General features: G+C 46.0%; 1 long non-coding RNA gene across 1 annotated transcript; it reads right to left on the bottom strand.

Moving 5' to 3' along the window:
* Positions 1-452: 452 nt before the first annotated feature.
* LOC121101239 lies at positions 453-7,855 on the bottom strand. The gene is made up of 2 exons (XR_005833205.1): positions 7,751-7,855; positions 453-1,687 (listed from the first exon to the last, which is right to left on the bottom strand). It is a non-coding gene; the product is annotated as an uncharacterized LOC121101239 (long non-coding RNA).

Below are 7,855 nucleotides of genomic sequence, written 5' to 3'. Positions count from 1 at the left end.
TCATTCCTACTGCTACAGAACCTCTTTTGGATGCTTATGGTTTGCTGTGAGCTGTCTTCCTATTTTATATTTAGGCTTTTGTTTCTTACTAATATGTATACCACTTGAGCAATGCCAGAGTTCATTTGCTGGGAGGAACCTGGTTCAATAACACCATCATATATTTGTGTGGTTTTGTGGGGAAGTAAAGATCGATCCAGGTCTTCCCAGCCATGTGACTAGAATGATGGTTTTCTTTTCCTGCGCTATTATTTATTAAATACCTGTTCGTGAACAACACTGTCCTCAGTCTTGAATGTGTTTGAATAAGAGGACTGTGCATGAGCCTCCGTGGAGCGATATCACCATGAAACTTGGGATTTCATGAAAATGTGTTTAAAATTATAGAAGATATGCCCATGAAAACATTTTATCAGTTACTATCAGGTTTCCAGATAACACTGAAGCACAAATGCAATGTAATACATATCTTTGTATCTCTTGGAAAGGTACCAAATGTAATTAGAAACATCCGAGCTTTTCTAAAGTCATCATGAAAAGGCACCCAGGCAGAGACATGCTAAATGCACAAGACTGAGCTGAAGTGTACCTCACTTCATCGGGTCAACCATCCTGCAGACTGCGTACATAGGATTCATTCAGTGGAGCTGTTCCTGCAACAAGCCTAAGGCAGAGAATTGCATTTTCACCGCATGTTGGAGAAGGAATGGCATGGGGGGTAGGTCTTCAGTGTGAAGGTTAGAAGGCCTAGAGACTTACCCCAAACATACAAACTGTGACCTTACATAAATCACCAGCCTGGGCCTATCAGCATTCGAGAACTAGACCGAGAAATTCCGGAACTGAAACGTTTCCTGAATTGGCTCTGGGTTCTTTCCCATGAGTAGACGTGAGAGGCTGGCATGGGAAAATCGACGTGTGTGAAGCTAGGTCTCCTCAGGTGCGGAAGATTCTCGCAGCAACATGGCTGCTCCTGGGCAGGTGCACTCTGCCCGCAGCCTCGTATCCTCTTGCGTCCTTTCACCTGCTCTTGGGAGAAAGGAAGGAGCTTCCGACGTTGTCTCTGCCGGAATGGTAAAGATGGATGAATGTCTCGGAAGCCATTCCCCAGATGGTAACCTGACGTCTTGAAGGGTTCACTTCCTCTCCTGTGGCTACGTGGTTGAGAAGTTTCATGAAGTCTTTTGACAAAACATGACACACGATCAGATCTCAAAGTCAGAGGTCACTTGTTTAGCTGTGTTTACACACCGTGTTGGTGCTGGGGGAGCAAGGGAGGAAGGGAAGAGATGACAGTTTTACGTAGATGATCTCCTTAGTCATTCACAGCCTACGTGGAGGCGAGTCCTGCCGGTGCTGAGGTTATCTTCTCTGGTGATAGCTTTTCCTAGTCACAGGGACACGTCCAGCTTGTGCTTGGTTCCCCGTGGAGATGGAGCAGCCTCCTCTGGGGCTCATCGCTTGTCCATGTGAGTGTCTCCAGCAGGTTCTCCCAGGTACCTTTGTTGCTATGGTTCCTCCTGAGCACACAAAAGATGCTAAAAATAAATTCCAAGTGAAACTTTCCAGCTGCCTGGGAAAAGAGAGTTTTCTGTTCTCTTTGTACTTTTATCCAATTGGCTCACAGTCGATATGCTCTGAGAAGCTGGATCGAATACAGATGCCATGCCCAGAATCAGCAGATGGGCTGGGGATGGAGAGAAATTTTATAGGTTAAAGACTGCCAGGGGAGTCAAGAACCTAGGGTCCACGACCTTGCCTGACTGTGTGCCTCTGAGCCAATTTGTAATTTCCCTGGGTCTCAGTTTCTTCAAATGGAAAATGCAGAGAGCATCAAAGGGTCATTCTAATTTTAAGAGTGCACTTATGCTTTCTGATTTTGAGTTTAAAATATTTCTGGGTAGCGGACATAACGCCTATGTCAGCTGTGTGAGCTTTGGCCCCTGATCATCATTGCCTCAAATTATCGTCAAATGGAACTTAAAAATTATGCTTCATGGGACCTGATGTTAGAATTCATACAACAAAAATTATACACAGACATTTTTGTTTTTGCTTTAATTCATTCACTCCTTCCTTCATTCAACAAATCATGACTCAGTTTTTACTGGGCATTAGGCCTTCATGTAGCAGGCATTGAGCTTCGTGCTGTTAAGAAAAGAAAGTGCTGGCAAGCCCTGGGTAGCAAAGGATACAGCCTTAGGAATGAAAGGATATTAACATAACACGCATAAAACAGAAACATAAAATATTTACGTGTCTTCTAATAATAAAAGATGTCTATGTTAACTCTTAAATTAATTGGGAAATCTCTAGTTAACATTTTTTGATTTTCCACTAGTGGTGGCTCTGACATTATGTCATTTAATTTCTGAGTTAGAGTAATTGTATTAACCTGTGCTATAAGAAGAAAGGTGGGGGGAGGGATAACAGGAAATACATTCATGAAGGAAACAGAAGTCTTACAGAGACTATGTTATATAGCTGATTAGTATCAATAATATTTAATACACACTAAATGTGAAGGATTCAATGGTTCAACTAAAATCAATTTTGTCATCTTCAATCGTGCCTCTCAGGGCAGCAGCTACAGAATTCTCTAGCTACAGAAAAGGAACAGAGGCAGAAGAAGGTTAACTAAGAGGCTACCATCAGACAGTGTTTTCAGGAATGGTCATGCTGTCTTCTGTTTTCACATGCTCTGTATCCTGAACTGGAGGGATGAGCGCCATCTTTATAGAGAGCAAGGGATGGTCTTTTGCTATGAGGTGTACCTAAGTCATTTTAACACGGGAAGCCTGCAGCCTTCGTGTTCCCAAATTAACTCCCCTGGGCTTGCAAGCCCTTCCTAAATTATGAGAACCTAAGATGGTACAGGGATCAAGGCAGTGCAGGAATTGTGACGTGAGGTGGTGTTAGCACAGACTGAAGGAAAGATGGCGCTTGGGGACCTCACGGGTTTGCAAGCAAATTTAGTAATAGAGGATTCCTTAAGAACTTTGAAAGGTATTCAAATGGAAGGTCATGCTTTGTAATAGGGAGAGACTGGAGTCTTCTGCTAGCTGCCTATATAAGACAGAGAAACTGCGGGAAAGAATGAATGTTGGCATTCACTCTGTCTCATAACCACAAAGCAGCCTATGCCTCCACTTGGCTGAGCTGAGAACCAGACAGAAATAAGCTGACTTAATTTTGTGAGTGCAACCACCTGAGTAACTGGCGAGTGAATCCGCCTCAGTCACCGAACAGATCAGGGCCAAGACTGGCACTCAGCTGAGAGCCCCATGATTTGGGTCCTGCATGCAGTAGGCAGAACTGTGGCCATCTACACACCTATCTTTTATACTTCCCCTTACACTTAACTTCTGTTGTGGTGGTAAGTCCTAGAAGAGGTGCTAGAGACCTACTCCACATACAACCATGTACGCGGATGCATGTGGGGGTGGGGAAATTAACTCAGGAATGGCCCATGTGTGGTCGGTGGGTAGTTTATGTCAGCGTGATCATTATAAACTGTAATGCAGGACAAACACTGGTATACAGAGTGGCAGGTGGCAGCATCACAAGCTACAGGGGACAATTAATTCACCAGGCAATCATTGAAAATGTCTTCTAAATTAAAACCTGTCTATCTGGCAAATAGCTTATAGATGAAGGACCTTCAATCTATTTTTTTTTTCAACAAACATTCACTGAGTACCAAATGTGTCCAAGGTGTTAGGATAAAACCCATACTATAAAGAGGAAGAAGTCCTTTATTCCCTTATAGGTTACTTAAATAAGTGATATTGCACATTTTTTTTTAAAGATTTTATTTATTTATTTGACAGAGAGAGAGACAGCCAGCGAGAGAGGGAACACAAGCAGGGGGAGTGGGAGAGGAAGAAGCAGGCTCCCAGCGGAGGAGCCCGATGTGGGGCTCGATCCCAGAACACCGGGATCACGCCCTGAGCCAAAGGCAGACGCTTAATGACTGAGCCACCCAGGCGCCCCTGCACATTTTTTTTTGAACTGGATTTTTGTTAAGAGGGAAGAGCATGATTCAGAGGAAGCAGCCAGAAGAAAAGGTAGATAGCAGGAAAGCTTGGGTACACCGTGCTGGAGACTGGAGGACAGTCAGAGAAAAGGGAGAGATGGGTGTGGAAGGTCAGACCTTCACCCACCAAAGACAGGAAGCATAAAAGCAGGTGCCATTCCAGATGTGTGAGCAGAGAAGTGCAAGACCAGGGCTGTGCTCAGACTTAATCTGGTAAAAGTTGTATGTCTGAGTTGCTCCAGTAGGGAAAAGAGGGTGCAAAGCATTCCATGCAATCATAGACAGGAGGAGATGAGAAGGTTATTGGACACTTTTGCTGGGAAATGCACATCTGAACCAGACCCCCCCACTAATTTGATAGAAGAGGACTTAGAAGAAAGTCACACACAGGCATCAGTCTTTTACGTGAACGATCATGTTATCCATACATGTTAGCTACAGGAGAATTTCCTTTCCTACACGCGTGGATGTTGGGGAGCTATTTTATTTGTAAGATTTACTCTGTCTCTCTGCATCCTATGTTTTTGAGGTATTAAAGCTGAGCTCCCTGTCTTACCCTTAGGCCCTGGTCCAAGACCCGTCGATGAGTAAATGATGTGTTTATTTGCAAAAGGGTAGGCAATATTGCCGGAGAAACCACTCATGTAGCCCACAGAATCTTCCTAGGAAATTACAAAACTATATCAAACCATATAAAAGTCATTCCTAATATCCCAACTGAGTACAGGATGGATTAGAAGGACAAGAAAGCGGAGATGAAAAAAGTCAGCAAGAGTTTATTGCCCTGTTTTTAGAGAAACTTAGTAGGACCCGAAACTAAGTTGGTGACAGAGAGAAGGAAAAAGCAAAGGTGGCTCGTGATAGGAGAAGAGGGAGAAATTGGGGCACAGGAAGAGAGATGTAAAAGTTGACTGAACTTAGTCGTAGTAGGGGAGGTAACACGGGGACTGGTTAAGGGGGTGGGGATGGGACTGGTGTGGAACAGGGGGAGGCCATCCAGCTTGAGATGGTGGCCAGTGTGGAACTGGAATTCAGGGAGAGGCTGGGCAGCAGGGAGGAATTTGGGAAATATCAACCCAAAGATGTCTTGAGAATTGGAAGAAATACCTGAGTTAATGGGTATGGAGTTGTGCCAACCTTCGAAAATATTAAATAGGTGACACCGAAATCTAATTTTTTTTTTCCCTTGACTGGTAAAACTGACCTGGCTTCTACTCATTTCTTTTGCTTGTTGTTTCTGGAAACTTCTTGTGGCCCACTTGAAAGCTCTTCATCTCATGCAGGGACCACTTGTAAAGTCCTGTGGCCAACACTTTGTCTGGTTGCCCCAGAGGCCCACCCAGTCCCATTCTTTGTCACCCCTCACTGAAATGTGTGTAAAGGCATTATTCCTGCCTCTCTTCCAGCCTGGTGAATCCCTAGGCTAGGAGAGCTTGAGGAGAGGCTTAAAGAAGCAAACAGGTTGGACTCGGTCTGCTTGCCTTTCTTCCTCATCCCGCTTTGAACACAGACTCTGTGCCTGGAGCTAGGACAGCCATCCTGTTTCACTCAGGCAACAAGCATGAGGGAAGGAACAAGAGAATTTCAGAGGCCACGGCCCTCGTGGGGCTGAGCCTCCAGACCAATGCCTCCAGTTCCCCTGCTCCGTGAGCAAACCTCTAAGTCAGGTGTTCTGTTACTTCTAGCCAGACATATTCCTAATTGACATCCTCTGTCAACTTTTTAGGGATTCCCCGAAGAATAGGTTCCAGCTTTCTCTTGCCGTGTAACAAACCACCTCAAAGCATTGTGGCTTAGAGCTACCATTTATTTTGCTCACAAACCTATAATTTGGACAGGGCCCAGTGGGGATGGTTTGTCTCTGTTCCAAGTGGTGTTGGCCGGAGAAGCTGAAGAGTACATTTCAAGATGGCTCACTCACATAGCTTGCTGATCTAGGTTGTTGACTGGGCAAAATTGGGGTTTGGGGCCAGAGGCCTCTGTTTCCTTCCATGTGGGCCTCTGTTGCTGCCTGGGCTTCCTTGCAGAATGGAGGCTGGATTGCCAGATTGAGTTTAGCAAGAGGACAAGGTGCCAGTGTGTGGCATTGCTATGATCTAGCCTTAGATGTCCCAGGATCTCACTCCCACCGTCCTGTCTTGGTGGAGGCAGTCATAAACACTGGCCCAGGTTCAAGGCGAGTGGACATAAACACCAACTCGTAATGGGGGTAGCCAGGTTCTAGAGCTTGTGCGATGAAAGATGTTTCTATGGCCATCTTTGGCAAATACCATGTGCTAGAAGAGCCTATAATGTCAGCTGGTCACTGATTTCTGTCACTTTGACTGTTGCACTCTGGAGGTTACATGTGGTCACTTACAGAGAAGAGGAATAAAGCAAAATGAGGGCACTGGTTCATTACAAAAATCTTGCGGAAGTTTTTAAGTCAGAGAAGTCGCCATGGACTCACAGGTGACCCGCCTCCTCTGTGAGGTTTTACCAGGTCTCCCAAGACTCGTCTTGATGATCGAACACAGTGTATGGAGTCTCAATTAGGCCTTATTTGGGTAAAGGTAGCCTCTCTGGCCATAGCTAGAGAGGGGACCAGGATGTGTGTTGGAGGCTCTTTGGGGAGTAGGAATGTTGGAATATAGCATAGGGCCACCTGACAAGAAAGCAAAACCAACACCCTCTGGTCCCAGGAAGAGGCACAATTACCATTAAATAGTTCTCTTTAGGTAAAATCCCCTTGCGTCGTTGGTCTGCTTACGGCAGGAAATCTAAAAGGATACCAAACGGATCCGGCTCCTTCTGCTCTCAGACCCATCCCTGCCTTTGCCCTGCTGTAGCCCAGGGAGCTGCTTGTCCAAGACTCTTCTGCCGGTGGGGGCACCAGTAGAAGATGAGAGGGTGAGAGAAAAGGAGAAGCTCAGTAATCCTTCCCCTCCACCTCCTGCCTCCTCTATTGTTTTGCAATGTCTGTGTGTCCCTGGGCAGCAGGCAGCTCCTACAGTGGCCGCCGGGGACCCCGCCTTCCTAGCATTCAGGCTCCTGTGCGGTCCCTTCCCCTGCATGTCAGCGGGATATATTCTAATGAATAGAACATGGCAAAAATGACAGATGTCACTTCTGAGATTAGCTTAATAATAATAATAAAAAAAGACTGTGACTTCTGTCTTATTCATATTCTTGCCCGCTCACCTGTTGGCTCTGATGAAGTCAGCTGCCATGCTGCGAGCTGCCCTGTGTGGCAAGAAATTGAGGGAGACGTCTGGCCAAGGGCTCTGAGGATGGAGACCTGCCAGCGATCACTTCCCTCCAGCCCGCACACGAATTCACCCATGGCCAACAGGTGGATGATAGCCTTGAGAGCGTCCAGGCCAGGGCACCTCGCTAGGTCATGCCTGGACTCCTGGCCCACAGAAACTGCAAGATAATACGTATTGTCTGAAGCCACAATGTTTGCGGTGATTTGTTAAGCAGCCCTAGGTAGCTAATTCATGGGGCTCCAGTATCCCAGTCTGTTATCTGCAAATCAGACTGGGCCAAGCTCTGGGGGCTTTCCCCGTTGTCACTCAGCCCCGGGGTGCAAGTGGATGTCGGCTCTTGCTAATTGTCACGTTGCCTCACTGTTCTCTGTTCAAGTTTCCAGGTCCCTTATCACCTGTGTAACATCCTGCCTTAAAGAGTTTTTGTTTTTCAAGGTAAGTCCTGACTGAAAAGGTTAGAGCTCACCCATTTGGTAAAATGCCTCTTGTTTTGTATGTCCATGAGACTTTTTTCTTTCCACTGAAGTGAGAGGCTTGAAGGTCCCACGGTTGTGTCCCAGCAGGAGTGGGT

This window comes from Ursus maritimus, unplaced genomic scaffold, assembly GCF_017311325.1.
Source record: "Ursus maritimus isolate PB19 unplaced genomic scaffold, ASM1731132v1 scaffold_7, whole genome shotgun sequence".
In the NCBI taxonomy this organism is placed as follows: domain Eukaryota; kingdom Metazoa; phylum Chordata; class Mammalia; order Carnivora; family Ursidae; genus Ursus; species Ursus maritimus.
This window is presented reverse-complemented; position numbering and strand designations above follow the sequence as displayed.